This window comes from Myodes glareolus, chromosome 1 (assembly GCF_982192425.1).
Source record: "Myodes glareolus chromosome 1, mMyoGla1.1, whole genome shotgun sequence".
NCBI classification, from domain to species: Eukaryota; Metazoa; Chordata; class Mammalia; order Rodentia; family Cricetidae; genus Myodes; species Myodes glareolus.
The window spans coordinates 98,704,484-98,731,006 of NC_142026.1; the positions used below are offsets into that span (position 1 = coordinate 98,704,484).

The 26,523-nt window shown below is 39.6% G+C and overlaps 1 long non-coding RNA gene across 3 annotated transcripts in view; it reads left to right on the forward strand.

The window, feature by feature from the left end:
• The window catches only part of LOC146895866 (uncharacterized), a 104,928-nt gene extending 80,711 nt beyond the window's left edge, over positions 1-24,217 (forward strand). For 2 of the 3 annotated variants that reach the window (XR_015739034.1, XR_015001982.2), the window contains one exon: positions 23,324-24,217. This is a non-coding gene — a long non-coding RNA (uncharacterized LOC146895866). Of the gene's footprint in view, positions 1-7,299; positions 7,507-23,323 lie in introns of all 3 variants that reach the window. The other variant, XR_015739035.1, reaches the window with a different exon arrangement.
• Positions 24,218-26,523: the final 2,306 nt, after the last annotated feature.

Sequence of the window (26,523 nt, forward strand, 5' to 3'; positions counted from 1 at the left end):
ATATAAGGAGGAAAAATGCACAGCTTCATGTTCAGCTCCTGTCCATCTCATTTGAAAAGGAGCGCGAATAGCAATGTAGTACAAAGTTATTGAGTACATACTCTTTGGGGGATGCCTGTGTGCACAGGAATATGACAGTGATATTAAGTGCACTTAGTATCTTTCTGGGAGGCTAAAATATGGCATGCTATGTCAGATACTATAGAGAGCAAGGAAAGAACTGAGATACAATTCTAGCTGAATGGGTGTCATTCCTGCTGTGGTCAGTATGAAAAGAAAGCTTGGAAGTGTATGGAAGGGAGGATGTGACCTGAAACCAGAGTTGGACCACAAAAATAATGCAAGTTTAGAAAGTTGGTGGGAGGGAAGGGGCAGATCGTAGATCAGACATTTAAGCATGTTTATAATTATTTTTTGTGTAACTAACATACACAGCATGAAATACACTACTTTAACGCATTTTATGTGTATCATATTTGCCTGCATATATGTCTATGTGCCATGTGTGTTTGGTGTCTGTGGTGGTCAAAAGCAGGTGTAGACAGTGGCGTGGGTGAGCGAGCCCTGAGGGTGTGAGGGGGCATAACTGGTTCTACCTCCCTTGGCCATGATGTGGTAGTCAGGACAAGGGAAAAATGTCTTTTTCCTGCCTTGCTCCTACCACCTCCAGTTGGCAAGGGAGCTGACCCCTTTATCAGCTGCAACATTCAGGAAAGTGGGTCCTGTGACTCGTCTGGGTAGCACAGAGTAGCTGAATCTGTTGACATTGGCACAGGTGAGCCGGCCTGGGAATGTGAGTATGGGAAACATGGTATGGCTCCTCATCTACCGTTCGGCAGCCTGGGTGGGGGAGAGATGCCTTCTCTCCCATAAATGCATGAGGCAGATGGGAGAGCTGGACCTAAGGTCATAAGAGCAGGAGAGCTGCCCCTATCCCTCATTAGCTGCAATGCTTGGGAGAGCAGGCCCTGTACCATATTTGGGCAATATTATAGAGTCGGTCCTGTAGACTCTGTTGTGTGGGTGACCCAATCCTGAAGTTGTGAGCATTGGAGAACTCTCCCCATTACTCATATGTCATGTGGCAGCAAGGTTGGGAGAGAAATGCCCTTCCTCCTTACCTGCCCATCAATGCCTGAGACAAGAGGGAGAGCTGGCCCTGAGGTCATAAGAGTGGGAGTGTTGTGGTTGCCACTTGTCAGCTGAAGGACTTAGGAGACTGGCCCCTACACCACACCTGAATAACACAGTAGAGCTGGCCCTTAAGTTCTAGGTGCGGGAGGTCTGATCCTGAGAACATGGAAGCAGAAGAAATTTCATGGCCCCTTGCTCATGGCTGCAAGGGGTGAGCTAGCCAAGGGAATGCAGGAAAGCTCACCCTGGTGATGAGGAGACCTAGTGGACTGATCAACCCTGTAACTATCAGATCCCGAAGCAGGGGTATGTGTTTGTCCACCGCAACATTCACCCTATTTGTGATCTGCTGGAACATGTGAAGGGAGCAGTCCTTCAGACCTAAAGTTGCAGTATTTCAACCACACAGGGAAACAGCAGGATAACCAAGTGAGTTCTAGTGAGGGCCCAGCATTGATAGTGTAGCAGAAACCAGAGGCTTTGAACCAGGACAATGACTCCTTGAAATGAACACTTGCAAGTAAAGTGATATGGATAAAAGAGTTTAGTGTGTGACTTGCTATGTCACACCACAGCTTTCATGATGAGATTGATTTTTCCTTCTCTCTTTTGTTTTTCTGTTGTCTGAGGTTTCTGTCCTGCCCAGTTTCCACAGTTGTTAAGTTCCAAAGAAATCACACAGAGGTCTACATTAATCATAAACTGATTGGCCCATTAGCCCAGGCTTCTTATTAACTCTTATAACTTATATTAACCCATTATTCTTGTCTATTTTAGCCACATGGCTCAGTACCTTTTTCAGCAAGGCAGTCACATCTTCCTTCTTCTGTGGCTGGTCAGGACTGCCGAGAGAATGGGCTTCCTTCTTCCCAGAATTCTCCTGTTCTCCTTGACCCGCCTCTACTTTCTGTCTGGTTGCCCTGCCTATACTTCCTGCCTGCCTTCTGGCCAACCAACGTTTATTTAAACTATAATTGACAGAATATAAACAATTGTGCTCTTAAATTTTATTTGTGTGGTGGGAGGGAGTTTGCAAGGACAGAGGGTTGATGTGAAAAGGAAGGACGGGGAAATGAATTGGCTGGAGATGCATGATTGAAAGACACAAAGAATAAATAAAAATCAAGTTAAAAAAAGAGAGAAAAAGGAGAGGAGAGTAAATCAGATATTTGAGCATGTATATAATTTTTGTATGTGGCAAATACAAATACAGCATGACATACACTACCTTAACCAATTTTATGCATATCAGATTTGCCTGCATAAATGTATTGGTACCATGTGTGTTTGGTGTCTCTGGTGGTCAAAAGCAGGTGTCAGATTCTCTGGAGTTAGAGTTATAAACTGTTGTGAGCTACCATAAAGGTACTGAGAATTGAACCTGGGTCTTTTGTAAGAACAGAAAGAGCTCATAACTGCTAAACCATCTTTGCAGCCCCCTATCTTTTTCAGTATAACGTCCAGTGGTATTAAATATATTCACAGTATGATACAGACATGGCCATATTCATCTCTGAAACTCTTCATTTTATGAGACGGAAGCACTATACTACATGGTATCGGCAAATCAATCCCACACCAGTTATGTTTTAAGGGGTTATTTATTTTGGGGGGGTAAAACTTACATAAACCATAAACCGTCAGGAAGGGAGCCTAGTCGCTGGAGCAGGAGACGGGACCAAGTGCCGGAACCAAGAGAGCCTGATCTGGGATCTGTGTCTCTTTTTAAAAGAGAAATATACCACGCCCCAGTGGGCTGGTATTTCAGTGGCTATTGGCTGACAGAGCGGAAGGCGCTCCCCGCCGCACTGTGGGCTCATGCTTCAGCGACTATTGGCTGAGGCAGCGAAAGATACTCCCACAACAACATGGATAACTCTATTTTTTTTTTACATAGTCCCTCGTAGCCACCATTCTTTTTGTTTATGTGAATTTGGTTACTCCTGAAACAAAACAGTAGAGTCTTGCAGCCGTTATTCATTTGTGACTGTGTCATTTTGTTTGGCATAATGTCCTCAAAGTTTATTCATATTTCATATTTTGATAGGACAATTGATTCACATATCTATTTAAAACATGGAAAAGAAGTGGGAGGAGAGATGGAAGAAGAATAAAACTAAGTAATTAGAAATGAGAGCTAGAAGAAGTGGTTTACTTTGTGACCTTGTGATCTAAGAACTTGGGAAGCTAAGCCAGGAATAGCATGTGTTCAGGGCCAGCCTCAGATACATAGTGAGATCATGACACACACACAGACACAGACAGACAGACAGACAGACAGACAGACAGACAGACACATTCACACACACCCCAAACCATGACCTCCACAGTTCTCCAGAACTGTGCTATGGAAAAATGAAGTCTGCTTCCTTTCCAAGCCCTTGCTGCTCTCACTGCTGGAGGGATTAAACTCGGTGGAATGAGTGATCTCCGGTACTGTCCTGACCTGGCAACCTCCCAAACACTGTTTTCTGGTTTCTTTCCATTGATACATTAGTTTTAGTGCATACACTTGTCACAAATTGAAGGCTCAGTAAAATATAAGAAATGATTGAGATTGTAGATTGTAGAGACAAACTATTTCACAAGCCCAAGGGGATAATTTACTTTTCATCTGTTTCTTCTTGCTCAAGATAAAGAACCTCCAACAAATGGTATATAAAGGAAAACAGAGCAAACAGAAGAAGGAAACTTTGCAATCTATTAACTGAAGCATGAAAGTACAAAAAACAAGCAGGGCTCAACTTACTTGGAAAAATAGGTTTAAACCTATTGAATTAAAACATGGTGTTGCACTAATCTAATGAGTTTTAAGGCAAATGGAGCACAAAACATTGCCAAAATATATAGTTGGTAAAATATCCAAATTACTCTTTAATGTCACTATATGTTTTATTTTATTGGGAGCTGGTAAAGAATAAATTATTTCTAAATCTGCAACACTAGCAAAGTAAGTGAAATTATTTTACAAGAAATCGGTCAAGTCACGTGACTAGTGGCAGATCAAAAGCAACTGAAACCCCCTGCCCCCACAAAAGACACATCAATGCCCATTTAATCAGAAAGCATTAACAACATAGAATATGTTTTTTAACCCAGTCATTCATTTCGTAAGAATTCAGGGTAATGGGGCACGGGAGATTGGCTCAGTAGCCAGCATGTGCAAGCATGGGAAGCAGAGTTTGACTCTTTAGCATCCATATAAAAAGTTAAAAAAATGCCTATGGGGGCATGTTAGTTTGCAATCCAGTGCTAGCTGGGTGACAAGGCAGACAGTTGGATTATTAGTGTTTCCTGGCTGTCTGCCTATCTTGGGGCTCATTGATTAACCCTCTAACAAAGGAATAAGGCGAAGAATGACACGCCAGAGCATCTGAAGTCCTTCCCTGATCTTGGCACACACATACATCGGCATGCACACCTACACAGGCATACACACCTGCATAGGCATGCACAGCTGCACAGGTATGCACAGCTGCATAGGCATAAGCACACGTGCACACTCACACGAGCTTGACAAAAACAATGAAAATGAAAGCAGTAGAAAAAAACCAAAGATGATGAAAGAGACACGGAGCATGCTGGCCCGTGATTGTGTTTGTCCTTATTACCTAGGACTGAACTATAATCTTCTGTAAAGAAGCAATAGAATTATTTGCCAGATATATTTATAAAAGAATCATGATCATGAAAGAATCTTCATCCTAGACCTTTCCCTGGAGTTATTCTATTACATTCTGGATATGGTTGAGTGGAGTATTCCCCATAGCTGAATGAGATTAGTAAAAAGCTCTCGGTTGTTTTCAATAGTGCAAAATGGGAATGATTTCTCCTAAGAATCCCGGTTGTATTAAAGTATTGTCAAATTACTAATTAGTGCCAAATTAGTGACAGTTTGGTAAGAGCTGTCAGCTCGTAATTTTTCTTAGCTCCTTACTTGTCTGGTGGTTTGAATTTGTGTACCATTTAAAATTATTTCTACGGGATTGCTGCAACCTCTTGCTATAACATGGACAAATTTTTTTCTTCAGAGGTCTTATGGTGGATGCAATTTTGTATTTATTCTGCCTAGGTGAAACAGGGCCAGTTTTATAATTTTTATTTCACCAAGTGTGTATTGCCAGATCTTTTCGTTGCAATAGCCATAAGTGATTCTCCACACTCACAGTGATATGCTTATTAGTGAACAAGCAGGTTCCCAGTGTGCACTTGTTTGTGTCACCTTGGGCTGATTTAAATGCCTTTACCGCTCTGACATCATAATGACAGGAGGGACATTAGAAAATAGAGCTAGCTCAGCAAGAAGAAGAGAATTCTGAGTTTCTGTTTTTAGCAGGAGTGAGGGGTTGTTTGCTTTATCTTCACACAACCAGACGTCAGAAGATTCGCCTAGAAGCTCCCTGTCTCCATGATTCTCCCTCACCCCTTTTGCCAATGGTGCCTGGTTCCCAGCCTTTATAAATATTGATTCCCTTGGCTTTATCACATCCCATGCCTGGGGCCCTTGTCTTCCTGTCTTGCTCTACTGTGCTTTGGACCTTGGACTTCTTTCAAGTTAAACCCCTTGCTCTTCCCTGAATGATCATATTGGCTTTTCCTTCTTTTCCAGTGTGTTAGCTACTTCCCTATTGCTGTGAGAAAACACCATGGCAAAGGCAATTTGTAGAAAAAAAATGATTTAGGCTTGCACTTCCAGAGGCTACAGTCCATGGTGTGGAGTTGAAGGCATGGCCGCAGGAACAGGAAGTTTAGAGCTCACATCTTGAACAGCAAACACGAAGCACATAGAAAGCACTAGAGGTGGCGAGAGTCTTAACTCTCAAAGTCCTTTACCAGTGACACACTTTCTTCAACAAGGTCATACCTTTAAAACTTCCTAAGCATCATCATCAAACTGGGCATCAAATATTCAAATGCTTGAGACTATGAAGCATAGCTCAAACCACCACATCCAGGCACTCACATAATACTATACCTTACATCTAGCCAGTTGGTCTTCAAAGGAGTTGGTGAACTAAATTTTCTAATATTGGCTTCCAGCAAATTGTAACACAATTAACATAAAGAAAAATGCATCAAAACTGAAATGGAATTTGCCTGCAATTCTTCAATTTCTGCTTGTACTTTTACGGTGCCTGAACACCTAATTTGCCACTGAGTCTCCATGACAATAAGAAAGGGGATAAAACTTCATGAAGTCATAAGTCCTTCTCTACGACAAGTTGTCTCAATGGGATTAAGCAAACGTTATGTGACTTTGGGACTTGATGAGAAGAATGAATCTTACCTGTTTCTGAAGAAATAAGTCTGTGTGCTTCACTGCTAAACTTTGCAGATGTATTTACTGATACTGTTTTGTGTGTTTTTGATTGGGAAGCAACAAGTGGGAGGCTTCCTTAGGCAGTGTTTCCTAGTTGGTGTGAGCATGCATGTTTCTTTTCAGAGCACATATCGAAAAGCCTGCTCTATCAAGTAGCCCATTGAGCTTATAGTTCTGTCCCCCATACAACAAAATTGAAGCCCAGCTTTCTTGGTCTTTAATCGGTTGAACTGTTGAAGAGTCAAATATAAATGTCATATCAAACACCCTTGAAGGCCTAATCAATACCAAAATTCATTGCCATGCTTATCCACGTTTCCCTGCTATATTTCAAAATTTCTATTCTCCTCTACAAAATGACTTCACTCAAATTAATGATGACATACATCATCAGAGAAAAGCACATGTTGTCTGATTTATTATCATATGTTCTATTTTCCAACTGTTAAGAATGTACCAATTGAGGAATCTTACTAGACATTTTTAAATGCCTGTCAGAGCTCCCTGCCTATTAATAGGCTGTTCCTTGGTACACTAATGGTATAATTCCAGGTTCTTGGCAAAGAGTTGATATGAAAAAGGAGATGGGACAGTTTGTCACAGGATCACATAAAGAGAGCAAAGTAGGAAGGACAGGAACACAACCGGAAATAGACTGTGACAGTAGCAGGATCTGTGGTTGGCTGCCTTTGATCTATGCTTTTGGGAACCTCTTAGCTACAGTCTTTCTTCTACAGCTCTCCTTATTCGGCATGGCTTTGCATGTGGCTGCCAACAACAGAATGCCTGATGTTTTCTTCCCTTTGCTACCAGTGACCCAGTAAACCCATTTCTTTGTCATTGAGAAAATCATGACGAGAATGACGACTGGTTCAACTTGGATCACTTGGCCCTTGTATCAACCACTCTACTCCCAAGAGTGGGGCCATTCAAGAAGAGGTCTGCTTTGGGTGGGAACATCCAAGACTGAAATAGGAGATAGGAGCTGGAAGTGCATTGTAACATGAGGATGGTGGTCTCAGAAGAAGCAGAGAGCATGGGCAGTCCTTCAGGTAATAAACACCTCATTTGAATATCATATTTATTTTCTGATTAACTTCGGTGCACTCCTACCTGTCTCCACAGAACATTTGTCTCCTAGAAACTTCCTCTACAGGCTCTTGACCCTCAGCCCAAACAATGCAAGGGTTTGAGACGTTTTAATGAGTGCAGAGGAAGAAAAGATACAGGCATGGTAAACAGAGCACCAGTGGCAGCTTGTTAGCATACTTGAGGTTAGCTGTGCTTTTCAGAGTTCCCCTTTCAGTATTGGCATATGTTAAACAGGAATATCTGTCCTTTCACCTTCCTAGTTGCAAGGGAATAAGTTTGCCAGAATGGTCTGGTGTGTCTGTGATGATTCCTTAAACCTATTCTGGTCCAGTGAGTCTGATAATTGTCCTTGCGTCTAATGTCCCACAACTTGTGACATTCAAGCTCAGTGCCAAATTAGTCACTTCTCTCCCCTTCTGGGAGAAGGGAGAGGAGAATGGAAGGAGAGGTGGTTTTCTGTGTCATTTCTGTCTGATCCTTGCCAGTGTGCATCTCCCTGTAATTTCATTGAAGTTCTGAGCAGTACAATTCTGCTGCCACTGAAATTCTGTTAGCCTTGTCTAATGTCTGTGGGCGAATTAGACTAGTATAATTACAATAGATTAGAGATGGAGTTATAAATTTCATTTGATATGATTTAGTTCAAATTAATGCACAAATTGCATGATTTTTGTATTTTATTTGTAATAATGTTTTTAGCAGTGCGGCATGGATGAGAACTTCATAAAGATTCAGAATGTTAGAGGCATCTGATAGTCTGAATTAGTAACTTGGTGATGATGATAAAAATGATGACGGTGACTGTGGAGGCCCACAGGATCAAACCCAGAGCCTCACATATATAGGCAAATCCTCTCCATACCAGCTATAACCCCAACACTATACACTTCTTTTCAGAGGTAAGAAATGAGATACTCAGGCAGACAAGAAAAGTATATTTTTCTAGCTTTTGACAATGCCTCTTAAATCAAGGAGTAATATATGTCGTGAATTTGCTCTATCAGTATAAAGAAGTGTAAATTACGGTGTTCCAAGCTTACAGCATTAAATGAATTTTCTATCTTGAGAGTCTTCTATTGTATAAAAAGTTTCCAGTCCTTCTTTCCTTCCTCTCCTTTTCCTTTTCTCTTGATATTACTTTTCCTCTATGGTGTCAACTGCTTGGAATTATGTGTTTCTTCAAGAAAAATACTGTTGATTTGGGAAAATCAGTTTCATGTTGCAAGATTGTCAAAAATAAATAGAAGTGAGTGAACCTGACATGGAAACACTTCTCTTTATTAATTTTGAATCTGATGTGGACTTATAAAATAGCAGAGCTTACATTTGCTTATACTTTTTTAGATGGTGAAGTACTCTCATACACATATAATTTTAGCAGGTTTTTAGATTTAAAAACATAAAATACTAAGGTAAAATTTAATTCCAGACAGATAACAAAAATCTTTTTAGTATTTAAGTATATTTTTAAAGCTTCATAACACACACACATACACACACACACACACACAAGCACACATATACATAATACATACATAACAATATCCATTGTTTCTAAAGATATATTATGCTGTGGGATAGTGGGATAATGTTCTTGTACACTGTGAATATTTACACTCATATTGGTTTAATAAAACACTGATTGGCCAGTAGCGAAGCAGGAAGTATAGGCAGGGCAACCAGACTAAGAAAATTCTGGGAAGATAAAAAGCAGAGAGTCAGTTACTAGTCAGATGCAGAAGAAGCAGGATGATAATGCCTCACTGAGAAAAGGTACCAAGTCATGTGGCAAATATAAGCAAGGATTATGGGTAAATTTAAGTTGTAAGAGTTAGCTAATAATAAGCCTGAGCTAACAGACCAAACAGTTTATAATTAATATAAGCCTCTGCATATTTCTTTGGGACTGAACTGCTGTAGGACTAGGTAGAACAGGAACTTCCATCTGCAAATGGCAGCCAAATGTTTGGCAAGAATTTCCAAATAAAGCCTGAGAAAGGTTTTAAAAAAAAAGGATTCCAGCCAGTTAAGAACAAAATCAAACACAGATTCTTGGTAACTGTCTTTACTTCAGTGAACTCTGTTTGCTGGCTGCAAACAGAGGTGTGGCTCCTTTAAGAAATGTTTTCTGACTCAGCAATAGCAACAAAAACTGCATAGTGACTCTTTGAAGAGGCCCTGCGACCCAACACTTAAATGATGTCTAAGCAGCCAGTGTCATGCTTCTTAGTGGTGGCATGGACTTAGAGACTCTGCAGAGTTGTGACAATAAACATGGCTTCTGCCAGATCTTTCATCATAAAGCAGACTCTCAAAAAGACAAGGAATGATGTGGAGTCAGCCACCAAAAGTGGAACTTTAATCCTAGCTATATTGTTTAGCATTTTAAAGACTCATGTGGTCAGAAAAAGATAAAAATATACTTAAAGACAGATTCAGATGGAAAAAATCCTCAAAATGCTTTACAGTGTGTTTAAAAATATGTGTAGACTTGAAAGAGAAAAGGAAAGGATAGAGAAAGTTTTTTTTTAGAAAAGAAATAGAGTGGCTAGGTATGATGGTACACACCTTTAATCTCAGCACTTGGGACACAGGGGTAGGCAGATCCCTGTGAGCTGAAGGCCAGCCTGGTCTAAAGACTGAGTTCCAAGACAGTCAAAAATACACAGAGAAACCCTGTCTCAAAAAACCAAAAATTAAATATAAAAATGAAAAAATAGAATAAAATAAAAGGTCACAATAAGATGGAGAATACACAGAGATTCTGGATACTGCATGTTATTGTGTTGTCTTTGAATTGTTTGACTGCTGAGGAAGGAGCAATAGCTGCTAAAAGACATTTGGTTATAAAAGCTGCTAGATTAATCCAACCTATATATTTTGAAAATGCCTTGACTTCAAAATTTAAGTCAAAGATATCTTCCTTTGGAGAAGAGGTTTTGCTTTTGTTTTCACAGGCAATGAGAGCCTGTGGATTCATTCTGTGTTAAAAAAAATTATGGTTTGATTAAGGAAGACACCTGGAACAATCTCCAATGGGAAAATATGGTCCAGATGATTTAAAATTTAAGAGCATTCCTGTTGCAGTTTCCTCTGAGCTCCTCTCAAGACTGCTGACTGAGATGACCCAGTTTCACAGAATACTCCATTCAGGACTTGATCATAATCCTAAATTTTCATTGGGTCCCCATAAGATTATCAGCTTCCCCAATCAACAGGAAATATCCTATAAAACTATTCGTACATTCCTAAAAATTGATTATGGATGTTTGTCTTTGTTTAGAGTATTTATTACATGTTGTTATGGTTAATGGTATGGAAAAAAACAAACCAAGGTGATTAGATTCAAAGTTCTTATTTTGAAAAGAAAAAAGGGGAAATGCTGTGGGATAAAGCTCTTGTACACTATAAAGATTTGTCACTCATATTAGTTTAAGAAAATGCTGATTGGTCAGTAGTTAGGTAGGAAGTATAGATGGGATGACCAGACCAAGAGACTTCTCAGAAGAGGAAAGGCAGAGAATCAGTCAGCAGCCAGAAACAGAGGAAGCAAAATGAGAAAAGCTACCAGGATATGTGGTTAAACTTAGACAAGAATTATGGGTTAATTTAAGTTGTAAGAGTTAGTTAATAATAAGCCTGAGATAATAGGCTGAACAGTTTATAATTAATATTAACCTCTGTGTGTTTCTTTGGAACTGAAGGGTTACAGGAATGGGTGGGACAGAAACTTCTGTCTACATATATTTTGTTAATTTGTTAATACAATGTATTTGATTGTATTCACTCCCAGACTACTCCCATAGTCCTCTTAGACCCTCCCATCTCCTCTGAATTTTGTGTCCTCTTTTTATTTTCATTTTTAAATGACCCACCACATCTAGTTTGTGCTGCCCATATTCTCATGGATTTGGGACCATTGACTAGACTAAACAGAGGACATATCCTTAGAGAAAAATGACTCTCCATTTTTTTTCAGAAGCCATCAATATCTACTCAGTGAGGGTTTAAGGCTCATGAGCTCCTTGCCTCCATGCTGGAATGTTGGCTAGCTTGATTTTATATTAGGTCTTGTGAAGGCAACCACAACAGCTGTGAGTTCATAAGAGTAACAGTACTGTTATATCTAGATCAGACTGTTTTACTCCACAACCTGTCTCTTACAAACTTTCATCCCACTCTTCCAAGATGGTTCCCGAGTCTTAGCGAGTAGTGATGGTGAAGTAGATGTTCCATTGTCATTGAACTTTCCACTGAAATTTATTGTCTATACATTTATCAGTTGTGAGTTTCTGTGTTACTATCTACCATCCACCATACAAAGACTTTTCCTGATAATGTCAGGATTTCTCTAATCTATCGATATAGTAGTATAAATTTAGAGAAGAGTGTGCCAAAATGTCCATTCTAGAATAAAAGTAGTAAATCTTCTCTTGGGAACTGTGAGTCTCCCCAACTGTGGGTTCTCGGCCAGTTTCACAGTACCAGGCATATGTTTTCTCCTGAGAAGTGGGGTTTAAACTCAATCAGAAAAGAACTGGATACCTCCATAATATTTGTGCCACTGTTCACCCTTGGTTATCTTGTTATGCTAGTTCACTTTATATTTTTACTTAAATTTAACTGCCATTTTGTGTTTTATCTGGCAACCTTATATTAGATTTTCTGATAATATTACATACTCATAGAAATTTTTGTTTTCTGTTACTGGGTAATAAACTTAGACTCTTGCATGTACTAAGCAAGCACTCTATCACGGAACTGTATTCCCAACCCTATTTTCAACTTTTATTTTGAGGTCTTTCTGAGTTGAAACTGATTTTGTAGGTCAGGTAGATCTTGAACTCAAGAGCTTCCCAAGTGACTGGGACTACAGAACATGGCATATAAGGATCTTGAATATGAGAATGTTTTGTGTCAGAGCCTGGATGATTCTCCAGCATAATATGATGGAACTGTGAATCTTCCCTTTAAGGAAAGTACAGCCTATCCCTCAGTGCAATGATACACTGCTCCTAGCAGGACTGGGAGTAACTAGGAGTCCTATGGAAAGGATACCAGACCACTATTGGCAACTGGGAATGTTTCCTAAGATGGGGTCATTGATGTTAAATACAGAATGCGGAATATGAATTTAACATAGAGAATGAAAGCAGAAATAAATCTCTGATATCACTAAAGAAATTATGTGCTCTTTGTGAATAGGTAGAGAAGCACTTTGAGCAGTGGCATGGTGATGGGCGAGGCTGGAGAAGCGAGGAAGTAAAGTTATATTTCCTCCTTAAATATTAAAAAAATAATTTTATTGATTCATAGCAGGTATTCTATGTGTATGCATGCATGCGGGTTTAAGCACAAAGCACACCTGTGGAAATCAGAGACAGCTTGCTGGAGTCAGTTCTTTGTCTCCTTGCACTGTGTGTTCCAGAGATTGAACGCCAGTTCTCAGGCTTGCAAAGCCAGCACTTCGCCCACTGAAATACCTCAATATTTATTGGTTGGCTGTCAACTTCTATTTATTCTTTTTCCTCGTGACACTAGTTACCCTTCAAGGTGGGATGGAATGAGCCGCTACATTGGAGCTAAGGGAGTGAATAGAAAGGGAGGGAGAAGGACCAATGAAAGTTATTCATGTATTCAGCAAAAAATGTTTGTGTGCTAATTTTGAACTAGACCTGAATCGAGAGACCTGGAGTAGATGTGATGACAAAGCCATTATAGACTGACAAAAAGCTTGCTCTAGGAATCTCTGGGAAGCAACCGAGTAGTTAAAGCAATAGAAACCGATCATTTATAGTCCTTGGTGAGATGCAAAGAGATTGGTGAAGCTGTTGGATTAGGACGAGTGACTGACATGTTTTACTGACGGAGAGCACATGTCATACATGGAAGGAGTTGAAATGATTTTCTGTTTTGGATCTATTTAGTTCGATGTGTCTATGGGGCTTGGAAGGATAGAAATGAAGGCAGACAGTTTCTGGAAACACAAAACACTGAAGAAAGATTCAGTATAAAACATTCTCATGATTTATGAACCAGAGCTTATTAGAGCTTATTGTTGGACTCGGAGGTGAGAATGAGATCACCCAGGGGTTGCTTCGGGTCAAGAGTGGCTGCCAGAAAGAGCTGCTAGGGGAAATCTACATTTAAGACACAAAATGTGTGGAGCAAGTGAATAGTGCAGCAACAACAGCAAAGAAAGCTATTAAGAATGTCAGAACAGCAGAGGAAAACAAAACAGGGCCTTTCAAAGATGTAAAAGTCCAGCTTGTCAAAAGCTGAGGGCAGATATAGTGATAGGAGAAGGAAAACCAAATTCTATCCTCAGCTCTACTGTGGTTTGATCTGGCAGGCTCACAGGCTCATGCTTTGAATGTTTACTTTTCAGCTTGTGCTGTTATTGTATTTTGGGAAATTGTGGAAATTTTGTTAAGTGATATCTGTGTGGAGGAAGTATGTCACTAAGGACATGTTTTTCAGGACATCTTACCACAAGCGATTTTATGTCTCCCCCTCCCTTCCGTCTGATCCACCTTGATGCCAAAGGAGCTCCTCAGCCACACATGACCTGCCACAATGGGTAGAATCCTTTGCAACAATGAACCAAATTAAATTCGTTCTTCCTTGATTAAGAGAGGTATTTTGGTGTCAGGAATGATAAACATATCATGTGATGATTGTGTTCAAGGCTAGGAACTAAAATATTTGGCTACCAGAATTTGCTGGGGGCCTTCTTAAGGTTTCAGCATCCTGTGGCTGACACCAAGAGGATGAGGAAAGGAGCGGAACCTTGAGAGAGAACAGGAGAGCAGGGGAAGGAACAATTTCTACAATGATATTAATGCATTGATGAAGCCAGGGCCTTCATGACGCATTCACCCCTTTAAGATCCCATCAGTCAAACTGGACACAACATTTTCAACATGTAAACATCAGCAGGTGCACTCAAATCATTGGATGAGATGTGCTTACAGAACATGAGATGAACTGCATTACAGAAGAGTGGTCTGAGTTGTGCCTGTAGACGATGAAGCAAGCCATGCCCGTAGAAATGAAGTGAACTGCAACACAGGCAAATTGAACTACACATACAGAACATGAGATAATGGCATTTGCAGAAGATGAGGTGAACGCTGTAGCAGTAGACAAGGTGAACGATTTCTACAGAAAAAGTGAACTGTATAAGGAAAGAAGAGGTAAACCACACCTACAGAGCTTGAAGTGTACAGAATCTACTGATGAGGCTCACTTACAAATAACAGAATTTATGATCATCGGAACAGGTCACAGTGTTTATGTAATTATTGTTTGGACCACACATATAGTGAGAAAGATTCTTTAAAAGATTTGAATGAAACAACATGAACTTGGGAAACATAAATAGTGCTAGTAAGTTACAAATTTTGAGAAGTTTGGAAGCAATGCAACTTAGTCAATTTTGCTTTCCCTTTTATTGTTTTTTGTAGGCAGGAGCAAACTCACGTGGTTTGATGCTAACTGCAGTAAAATGTTTAAGGCCTTGTATACGTATATTCAAATGCCATATATTCACACACATATACCCACATGCATACACACATATGTTTTACAAGCAATCTCATACACACATGAATGCACGTGCACACACACACACACACACACACACACACACACACACGCTCATATTATTTTCATATGATTTTATTTTCTCCTAGGTGTTGAGAAGCAGCACTTCGGGGTGGGGCCAGAGGAAATAGACATTTCAAATCATTGTGTAGACTGAATCTGAGAATACTGTGAAGGGTTGTGTGCTAAAAGCCTTGGAGGCCAGATCTGGGAGGTGGAAGGTTCAAGGAGTTAAGGCTGTCATGAAAGAAGTATGCCATTGTAGGGTAAATTTCCGAGGTCCATTTTGAATACTTGGAAGCACCCCCTTTCCGAACTTTTGGCTTCTATGAGGTAGGTCTGTGCTCCTCTACCATGTGTTCCCCTCCTTAGTGTTTTCCTCAGCACAGGCCTACAAGCCGTGACGACAGCCTACTATGGAGCAACACCCCTGAAAACCATTCAGCTCTTTTAAGTTATTATTATTATTTTTTGGGACAGGGTTTCTCTGTGTAGTTTTGATGATGTCCTGGAACTAGGTCTTGTAGACCAGACTGGCCTGAAACTTGTAAGCTCCGCCTGCCTCTGCCTCCCGAGTGCTGGGATTAAAGGTGTGTGCCACCAACCGCCCGGATCTCCTAAGTTATTTTGCTCGGATATTTTGTCACAGTGCTAGAAAGCTGACTAACGCAGTTGTACACAATGACAAATGACTCCCTAGAAAACTTCAGTCAATCTAATTGTTGTCTACCAGCAGTAGATTTCGTTTGAATATTTACGAGCATAACAAAATCAATGAATTTCATGTCTTTTACTAGTGATGGATTTGAATATTGCTTTGCATGTCAGTAGACTATATTTATTTATATATTTATATTTGTTGCGATTTCTAACACCTTCTTTTGTCATTTTTCTTTTGCTGGGTTTGCTATTCCCATATTGATTTGTAAAAGCTATTATTATATGAAAAATATTAATCCTCTGTCTGTTACATGCACTCCAAATGTATTTTTTACTATATTTCCATATTCCTGTAACTTTTTGTTGTTCTTCTTACTGCTTTATGCAATATATTCTTTTTTCCTTTATGATTTTGATGTTTTGTTTTAAATTATATGAAAATCCAGGTTTATAGTTACAGAAATATTTACCTAAATTTACAGTTGTCCTTTTATCTTTTATGTCTAAAAGCTCTTACATGCCTTGCTTCCAAGCTTTGTCAGGGATCAAGTTGATGGATGGAAGCAGAACAGAGATACTATATAACTTAACAACTAATGAAAACAAAAAAATATTGTAGTAATAATGCTTCTATATTCTTGGTTATCAGTTTGGATTTAACAAGTCAAAAGAAGTATATGTATTAGGATTTTCAATTTAATTTCCAGAATGCATTCTTCAGGATTGACTGAAGACTTTTCCTAAGGACATTTGAACATTTTTATTATTGAATCTACGGAGCAGTAATTGTAATCACCATTTCTCCATGCACTTGGCTTTGTCAGATGTTCTTAGTTTCTTTGATGGACCACAACACCAATACTTTGTACTGCTTTAATGGAGAAGCCAGGAAGTGGCAGTCTGTGAGCCAGAACTCCTCTGCTGTGTACATGACATGAACTCGCTCCCCAGTGGAGAGAACAAAATGACCATCTGTTGCTTTGGCATGTATACCACTACTGCTTCTCTCACCACCACAGCATGGTCTTTCTAGAAGCCTCTCTCACCAATGTCTGTGGGAACTTCCTGTGGGAACAACGGGACATGAGTCACTTTGGGGGGGGGGCGGGTGTGGAACCATGAAGTGGATTTATGGACCTCGATGAGATCCTTATGTTTCTTCATATTTCTCCCATGAGTCTTAGTCATCGTGTGATTCCAAACAGACAGATAAGCTGTCTCTAGAATTAGAGTCTTTGTCTCTTTAGGGCAGAGAAAAGGCTACATATTCCTTTAGTTGGTAAACTGTAGTGAAGTTGGGATCTAGGAAAACTGCTCTTTGCTTCCTCTGTACAAGGAATCGAGGTTAACGTGCAAAAGTGCAGAGCTGAAAGCCAAAGACTAGCTAAGCAAGCCAGGACTCAGAATGAAGCGCTCTACTTCTAAATCTAGGTGGAATTGCTGTTGTGCTTTTGTTACTTTTCATCTGAAATGTTGTGGAGTAATGCCTCAGTATAGTCACAGCACTGCGGATGCTAAATTATTGTTGTCTAGAGATTGATTGCTGCATTTTAAGGTTGATATTAATCTGGAAACAGGTATAGAATGTGAATGAGTACAACTTAGAGCAGTGAGACAATTCTCCCTAATAAAAAGGGCCCTGGAAATTATTTTCAGATTTGTCATTGACTGATTGCATAACTCTCCTCTGAAATAACTGCGTTGTTAAAAAATACTATTGGGGGGTTTCATGAACACATTGGTAAGTAATGATAGGCCGTTCTTCCCTGCCCTCTCGCAGAAACAGGGATTATTAAAGTTGTATAGCATGAAGCAGGAGTGTTATCATGAACTAATTAGATGACTTTAAGTGACTAAAATCCTGTAGAGAATTTAGCCTTGTACTAGATAGTGTTATTGCCCATATTTAATGAGTGTTTAGAGGTGGCTTGGTATTGCTGTATAGTAAAGACTGATTCACTATTACAATACTGTTTAGGGCATATAAAACAGATGCAATTCTTTGTTACATTGTTCATATTTGTTTATATAATAATTTGCATTATCCAAACAATAGATATTTAAAAGGTAAGTACAACAGTGTCAACATTTAAAAATAGTTGATGTTGTTTTCTAAGGGAAAACAACCTCACCATGTTATTTATTTTGAATATAATAGGATGCTTGCTTTTCAGAAGGCATGCAACAATTTAAGTAACTGAGTGGCTTTTGTTATCTCTCACCCTAACACACACAGACACACAGACACACCCCAAAATATATTCGCTGTGAGCTGGACTGTATGATTATTTTCAGTTTATTCTTTTTGTTTCTGTGCCCCTTTTAATAGTCTTAATCCTACTTCCTTGTCTTAAAAGATAGTCGTTATTATAGAACACTTCTTCAAAATGTAAACTAGTAGGCAAGAAGATGAGTTTGACACCTGATTTACTTTTACTGGGTTTTCAAATCAAATTACAGGATGGTTTCAATGAAAATTCATATTCAACTTCTCAATAGGATGCCAGAGACAGAAAAGAAGATGGTAAGACATAAAAGAGTCTAAGCAATTAACACGGTATGATTTGCTGTCCAACACAGTATGTATTCACTCATAAGTGGATTCTAACCATAATTAAAGGTCTTTGAGCCTATTATTCGTGATCCTAGAGAAGCTAAATAAGAAGACGAACCTGATGAAGATTATTTAGCTATCCGCCAGGAGGTAGGAAATAGTCAAGAGTCCCAGGTAACCTTGGGTGCATGGGGGGGGATGGGAGGGTTGTTGGAAGGGGAGAGGGTTAGAGAGAAGGGAGTAGGGGAGGAATGGAGAAAGTTCGGTTGACTGGGATGGGGGGAAGGGAGGAAGGATGAATGTGGGATCAGGGAAGAATATATTTCAACTAAGGGAGTCATATTAGAGTTTACAGGAAACTTGATTATATATGGGATCCCAGGTCCAAGGAGAGATCCCCAGATTGTTCTCTGGACAGAGGAGGGGGTGCCTGAACCGGCCTTGGCCCGTGACCATACTGATAAATATTTTGCTTATCACCATAGATCCCTCATCTGGCGTTGGATGACGATACAGATGGAGGCCCGCGTTGGAGAACCGAACTGAGCCCCCCAAGATCCAAATGAGGAGCAGAAGGAGGAAGAAAATGACGAAGGACTGCGAGGGATACTATCACCCACTGATACAAGGGGTCGGATCTAATGAGAGTTTACCAAGGCCAGATGGACCGTGACTGAACGAGCATGTGATCCAACCAGATTCTCTGAATGTGGCCGGATTTTCTGAATGTGGCTGGCCTGCAGTCTTTCTGAGAAGCCATTGACAATGACACTGGGACTTGTTTCCTCTGCATATACTGGATTTTTGGGATCCAGTCTGTTTGGATGCTCACCTTCCTGGACCTGGAGTGAGGGGGGAGGAACTTGGACTTCCCACAGGGCAGGAGACCCTGACTGCCCTTGGGGACAAAGAGGGAGGAGGAGAGGGAGGGGGGGAGTGGGAGGGCGTTGGGAGGAGGGGCGTAAATGGAAACTTTTTATAATTTAATAAAATTACTAAAAAAAAAAAAGATATTTTGGGATTTTGGGTGGGTGAGATGTCTCTGTGACTAAATGTGCTTGCTGCCGAGCTCGATGAGATGAATTTGATCCCCGGACTCATGGGATGGAACGAGAAAATCCACTTTTGCTAGCTGTTCCCTGACCTCCAAGTGCATTCTGTGGCATGTGCACCTGCAAGTTCACATAAGTAAATGAAACGAAAAGCTTTTTGAGTAATTTTTGTGTCATATAAAATAAAACATTTTTAGAACTCTGGTATAGTTAGAGTTTGTATTGCTGTAATAAAACATCATGGCCAAAAGCAAACCAAGGAGGAAAAGGTTTATTTCAGCTTACGTTTTATATGTCCACCATTCAGAGAAGTCAGGGCAGTAACCTGGAGGCAAGTACTGGAGCCAAGATCATGGAGGAATGCTTCTTACAGGCTTGCTCCTCATGGCTTGCTTAGTCTAATTTCCTTATTTTTTTTCCCGAGACAGGGTTTCTCTGTGACTTTTAAGCCTATCCTGGAACTAGCTCTTGTAGACCAGGCTGGTCTCGAACTCACAAAGATTCGCCTGCCTCTGCCTCCCAAGTGCTGGGATTAAAGGCATGCACCACTGCCAGGCTCAATCTAATTTCTTATACATTCCCAGGACCTCCTGCCCTCAGGTATGACCATCCAGATGAACTGAATCCTTCTGCATCATCAATCAAGCCTCACCTGAGGTAGTCCACAAGCCAGTCTAGTGGAGTTATTTCCACAATTGATATTCCCTCTTCTAAGAAGACTATCTTGTGTCAGGTTGACACAAAGCTAGCTAACATAAACTGACTCATAGAAATAGTTCTTTATGTTTATATTTAAAAGTAAACACTAGAACAATAGACAGAATATTTGGGGTACATTGAAATTTTCCCCACTTTTATTTCAAGCTTTCTCACTCTATTAGTAATAATTTTGATTCTGATGTTTGCAATCATGGATTGGTGTTTGTGTTTTCACTATTTTGGAATAAATGGAATCACATAGAGTATACTTTTGGGGTTTGGTTATTCACATTTAATTTTTTTCCTGGGAGATACACCATCGTGTAGACAAGCTACATTTTTTTTCCTCATAAGAATAATATAGAGGATTCGCATAGGTAGGGTTGGTTCTAGGAACCTCATATGAGAAAGAACATGTGACATTTTGTCTTTCTATGTCTGGGTTACCTTGCTCAATATGATTGTTTCTAATTTCACCCATGTAACTACAAATTTCATTATTTTATTTTTTTAACAGCAAAATATTATTCTGTAGTGTATATGTACCACATTTTCGTTATGCATTTGTTGGCTGATGGACATTTAGGTTGTTTACATTGCCTAGTTATTGTGAATAGAGCAGCAATGCACACGGCTGAGTGAGTATCTGTGAAATAGGTTGTCAAGTCCTTTGGGCACATGCCAAAGTGTGGTACAGCTGCGTTAGAGGGTCAATTTTCTTTAGCTTTTTGAGGATTCTCCACATTGATTTCCAGAGTGACTGGACCAGCTTACAATTCCAGCAACATGCATTTGCTGATTTTTTGGGGGGAGGGGTGATCTTCAGCATTCTGATTAAAGTAAGATGAAAACGTTGTTCTGATCTAAATTTCCCTAATTGCTAGGGATAATCAGTATAACCTGGAAGAACTGCAGACAACAGGAAAGTGAAAAAAGGGGCCACTAGAAAGGGGAACAATACAGAGGGGGCATGTCAGGGTACAAATGATCTAAAGGGGACAATGGGGAAATGAGGGGAAAACTAGGTAGGGGAGCTATCAATAAAGAAGTAGACGGGAAGAAGGCAAAATAACATTAGAGACATCTGAGAAAGGTATGAGGAATCTTACTGTTAGCTACCTAAAAGCACCTATAATGCTTGCAAGCCAGTACCTAAATATACATAAATAATTTAGATTAAATTTCCCCATCTTGACTTAGAATACCCCCTACTCCAACAAAACCCTCAACACCAGGAATGAGAAGCCCTCTTTTGAGCAGTTGGTCTGGGATGTCCAGGACTCACACAACATTCTAAACTATTTCTATCGCCCTTGGCTGCTCCTCAGAGGGGGAAGTTAGATTGCTATTGCTGAGACTGCTATGTGCTTCAGAAACAGGCCCCAGAGGCCTCTGACCTGAAAGCCTCCTCCCATAGGACTCACTCTCATGATACCAGAAGATGCTGTTTCTGCTTCTAAAAGAGGGAGGCAAATGCCAGTCCTAGTGAGCTGTGATGCCTATAAACCAGGACAATGACGGATGGGGCATAATAGCCCTAATGGTGCTGTTGTGGCACCCATACTTTGTCAATAACCTATAGCTTTCTCATTGGACTTAAGACCTGCTCAACAAGAAGGAAATCATGCCTGGTACTAGAAACTGAGTCAATTACAAAGGCATAGTGAATTCATAGATCTTTGAGAAGAGCTTACAACTGCCATTTTACTAAACCAGTATAATCACTAACTACATTCTAAATATTTATACTTGTACCCACAGATAAGCATAGTGCTTACCTCTCATTAAGGATACTTCTCTTTGCAACAGACAGAGATTATTACAGAAAACTGCCAAATGTGGAGATGTGGAGCCCAGTCCTAATTGATACACCTATAGTACAACCCTTTCTCCTAAAATTAAGGCATCATTGCAGGAGAGGGGTCAAAAGATTTTAAAAGCCAGAGAGAGGAACAGGGAATTTGCTTTAAGACTGTGTCTCAGAAAAATCAGAAGATGCATCCATGAAATCTCATAAACATGGTTGCCTAGACATGACCGAACAAGAATGACACCAATACATATGACAACATGGATGGGAGAAAGTTCAGGGGGACTTAATCTTGGACAAACAACTATAAGTAACTGAGAAATGCTGAGAATTGGAGAAATACTCTTCTCCAGGGAAGAGCACACCACTTGGTTATCCAATTCCTATAATTATCCCTAAAAACACATATACATACTAGTAACATTATAGACTGTATATGTTTTACTTATGTATAAACAAATATATATACATATATCTATACACACAGGTGTATGTATAACAGCAATTAAAGACAAATAGAATAAATTATTTTGAAAGAGAACTAAGGGGGTCACGTGAGACGGTTTGGAGGTGGGGAATGGACAGGTGCAATGAAATAATTATATTATAACTTCAAAAATAAGAATACTATTCAAAAAGAATATAGCACACCTTGCTTCAGTTTTTACACTGTATCTCAATTAGAGAAACCTGTAGAGATTATAGACTCCTGGGACAATGCTTGAGTGAAGGGAGATGGCACTGGGGCATGAAAGTGTTCTAAAACTAAAGTATGGTGTCATGGCTGTGCAACTCAGTAATTTTACTAAGTATTGGAGAACAACACATGTTACGTTGGATGATACAGTGCCTTGTAAATCATGTGTTACTATAGCTGTTAAAATTACAATTTATCTAACTTTTCTATTGTAGATAGGCATTTGGATTGCTTCCAGTTTTGTGCTAGCCTGTGTAATGAAACAGTAATATTCTCAGAGTATTTTTTTTGATGAGTATATGCATGGTAGGTATTTAGGCTGGAGTGGAATTGTATGCTCAGTGTTCATCACTTCAAAAAATAATCCTTGAAGTTCAATACTCATTTATTACTTGTTATTACTGATTTTCTAATGAGAGCAAGAGCTGGCATGGGTTTGTGTAGGTGGGAAAGGCGAGGAGGCTCTGGGAGAAGTAGGGGAGTGGAAACTGTAATCAGAATACATTGTATGAAAAAGCTATTCCAATATTTTTTTTAAAAAATCTCACATACACAAATAAGAGAAAACGTAAAAAATGCTTTGCATTTTATTACACCGTGTCTTGGTTAGAGGGTTTTTATTGCTGTGAAGAGACACCATGACCATAGCAACTCCTGTAAAGAAAACATTTAACTGAGGGCGGCTCGCTTACATTTTCAGAGGTTCAGTCCATTATGATCAAGACGAGGAGCATGGCAGCGTGTTTGCAGACATGATACTGGAGCTGAGAGTACTACATCTTGCAGGCAACAGGAAGTCGACTGCTTGTCACACCGAGGGAAGCTTGAGAAAAAGAGACCCCACAGCCCTTCTCCACAGTGACACAGTTCTTCCAACAAGACCACACTTCCTAAGGATGCTATTCCCTTTGGGGACCATTTTCTTTCAAACCCCCACACATTATTAACTTCTGAAGACGTAGACAGGAGCCCTAGAGGATTATACTTACCACCCAGAACTGAAACATGTCAGCAAATTGTCCTTTGTATTTAAATAACTGAAAAATGAAAATTTATACCTCTTTTTAATCTCTCACAGTCTCATTCAGTGTTCATTCCCAGAAGCACCTATTCTCACAAAATCAGTGTGCTGGCTTGACAAGTTCTTAGGAATGTGTGAAATCTCTTTCTGTGAGACAAGTTTTATTTCCTTCTTCCAGCATGAGATTCCAATTTATTGATTCACTGTTTCAGTAGTTTGATATTCAGAGAGAGAGACTCAAATCATTTTTAGAGTATCTTTATTTCTACCAGGCTTGTTACGATTCTCCATTTTCTGTTTTCTTATCTCAGTCCTAAGGTAGAACGTGTCTGAAACAAACATAACAAAGAGAACACAAATAAGGACCAAGAATAGAAAGCATTTAGTGCCAGGAAGCCATATATAAGAACCGTGTTTTCAAATACTGTTGGAAGGGCTGGCACAAGGAGCTCCATCTTGTTGGTTTGAGGTGTGGCCCTGTCAGGAAGCCTAGGTTGTCCTCAAACTTACAACCTCCTGTTTCAGTTCCCACGTGCTGGGATTACAGGAACATTCCACCATACCCTGTGCCACTTCAGTCTCTGAAGACACTGCTGGTTAACCATCAGGTGGTTTGTTCACCATTGGCCTATAATACCAGGGAAAGAGTCATCCTGGTGGTTCTGATTTGATCCTACTTTTAGGGAGGAAAGATGAGGAACAGATGTCAAGAAGTTAGTGCTAGTAAACCCCTTGGACTCTATTTAAGCAACTGAGACACTGAAGAGGCTCTTAGGCCAGACATAACTAAAGTTCATTCTGCTTGTCCTATGGGTGATGTCCTAACATTTCTAAAATGTCTTACGTGTTTGTTCCTTCGAAGCTGTCCTCTAGAAGTTAAGTTGGTTAGAAGGTTTTACAAAAATACAGCTGTAAAATAACAGACAATAATTCCTTATAAAGTTTTGCAAAACATAGTCAGGAGTAGAATCATTTTGAAAATTAAATAATTACACACAGACAGAAATATATAATACCTATCAATCTTTCAGCATCTTATACATACATGGAATCAGCAACAATTAGAATGCAGAGATAGAACTGTACATTCATTTAAAAAAAGTCTGTTCTTTGTATAGTATTTTTCTGTTGGGGAATATCTGTATTTTATCATCTATCTTATCTGTATCTATATGTGTGTGTTCATGCATGTGTGCATCCCATAGATGGCTGCCTGTCATCTTTGGACAATTTAAAATGTAAATAATTTAACTGATACTGTTGTATCTTTCTGTATTTAAGCATCTCTAACATAAATCATACTAAGGCTAAAAAGAATGCAGGAGAAAAATTAATCCTTCATACAAATGATAAAAAATATAGTTTGAGAATGAATACGATTCATCTTTTCTACATTGCTTGTGTTCTAATATAAAGACACCAGTGTAAAACTGGAGCTCAGTTCCTGTATCCAAAGTATCAAGATGCTCTTCAATAGACTGTTTTGCTCTTTGTGATGAACGTAAAATAAAATTTTATGTTGTGATAAGAATTATATTATGTCTGTGTTTTAAAATTTTGGTTACTTTAGGCCACAGTTTAGCAAAATAAAAGTATGCTTGAAGTTTGGTTTCTGTTACAATCTGTTAAATAAATACTTTGTAAGCGACCATTATGAGTCTGGACTAGTACATTTAATGCAGTCTGTATCTGTGACTAGAAACATCTTACAGGTTGATAGCTAAACTTTATATTATGCAAAATTTACAGGCTTTAAAAGCATGTAAGGTTCACACATGCAAAGTAACCAATGGCTGCTGTTGTTCAACACAATGCCTTCTCAGTAGCCAGGTATGGTTGAAGGATAGAAATCAATGGGCTGCAGCCAGCCATAGTCAGACTGTGAGATGGGCACAGCAGGTCAACCCTGCCCTGCTTCCTCTTGGACATGGACCAAGTTAAATAGCCTGTGCTAACCCTACTAAGGATGAAAAATAAATATAAAAAGTACCAGGACAGCACTCTGGATGAGAAAGGGAGCCGACTCAATGTTTGTGGGCTTGAAGAATTAATAATGTCCTTTCCATTCATACAGCTTCTCCTAATTTTATTCTTTTGAAGGAACAAGCGATAGAAATGTTGGGATCATTTTATGGACCTTGCTAATGTTTTCTTTTAGACCGTTTAACTATTGGCTTCTTTCTTTAATTGATTTTTATTGAGCTCTACTTCTTTCTCTGCCTCTTCCCTCCCCTCTTCAACCCTCCACAAAGGTCCCCATGATCCCAATTTACTCAGGAGATCTTGTCTTTTTCCACTTCCCATGTAGATTAGATCTATGTAAGTCTCTCTTAGGATCCTCATTGTTGTCTAAGTTCTCTGGGATTGTGGTTTGTAGGCTGGCTTTCTTTGCTTTATATTTAAAAACCACCTATGAGTGAATACATGTGATAATTGTTTTCTGTGTCTGGGTTACCTCACTCAAAATAATGTTTCCTAGCTCCATCTATTTTCCTGCAAAATTCGTTATTTTTCTCTGCTGTGTAGTGCTCCATTGTGTAAATGTACCACATTTTCCTTATCCATTCTTTGGTCGAGGGGCATTTAGGTTGTTTCCAGGTTCTGGCTATGACAAAGAAAGCTGCTCTGAACATAGTTATTGCTTCTTGAACTAACTGGATAGTGATGGAACTTCAGGGCCCCCTCTATCCTCTTTACAACTATATGGGCCTTCAAGGCCTCTGCCATCCTCTCAACAAATGAAGAGCCTCTCAGGCTCCTTCCACCCTTTCTGTAAATATGTTGGGCTTCAGGGCACCTCTGATCCTCTCTGCAAAGGTTTCATTACATGTATGGTATATTGATGACTTCACAGACTTAAACAGCATCAAAATTTGTCA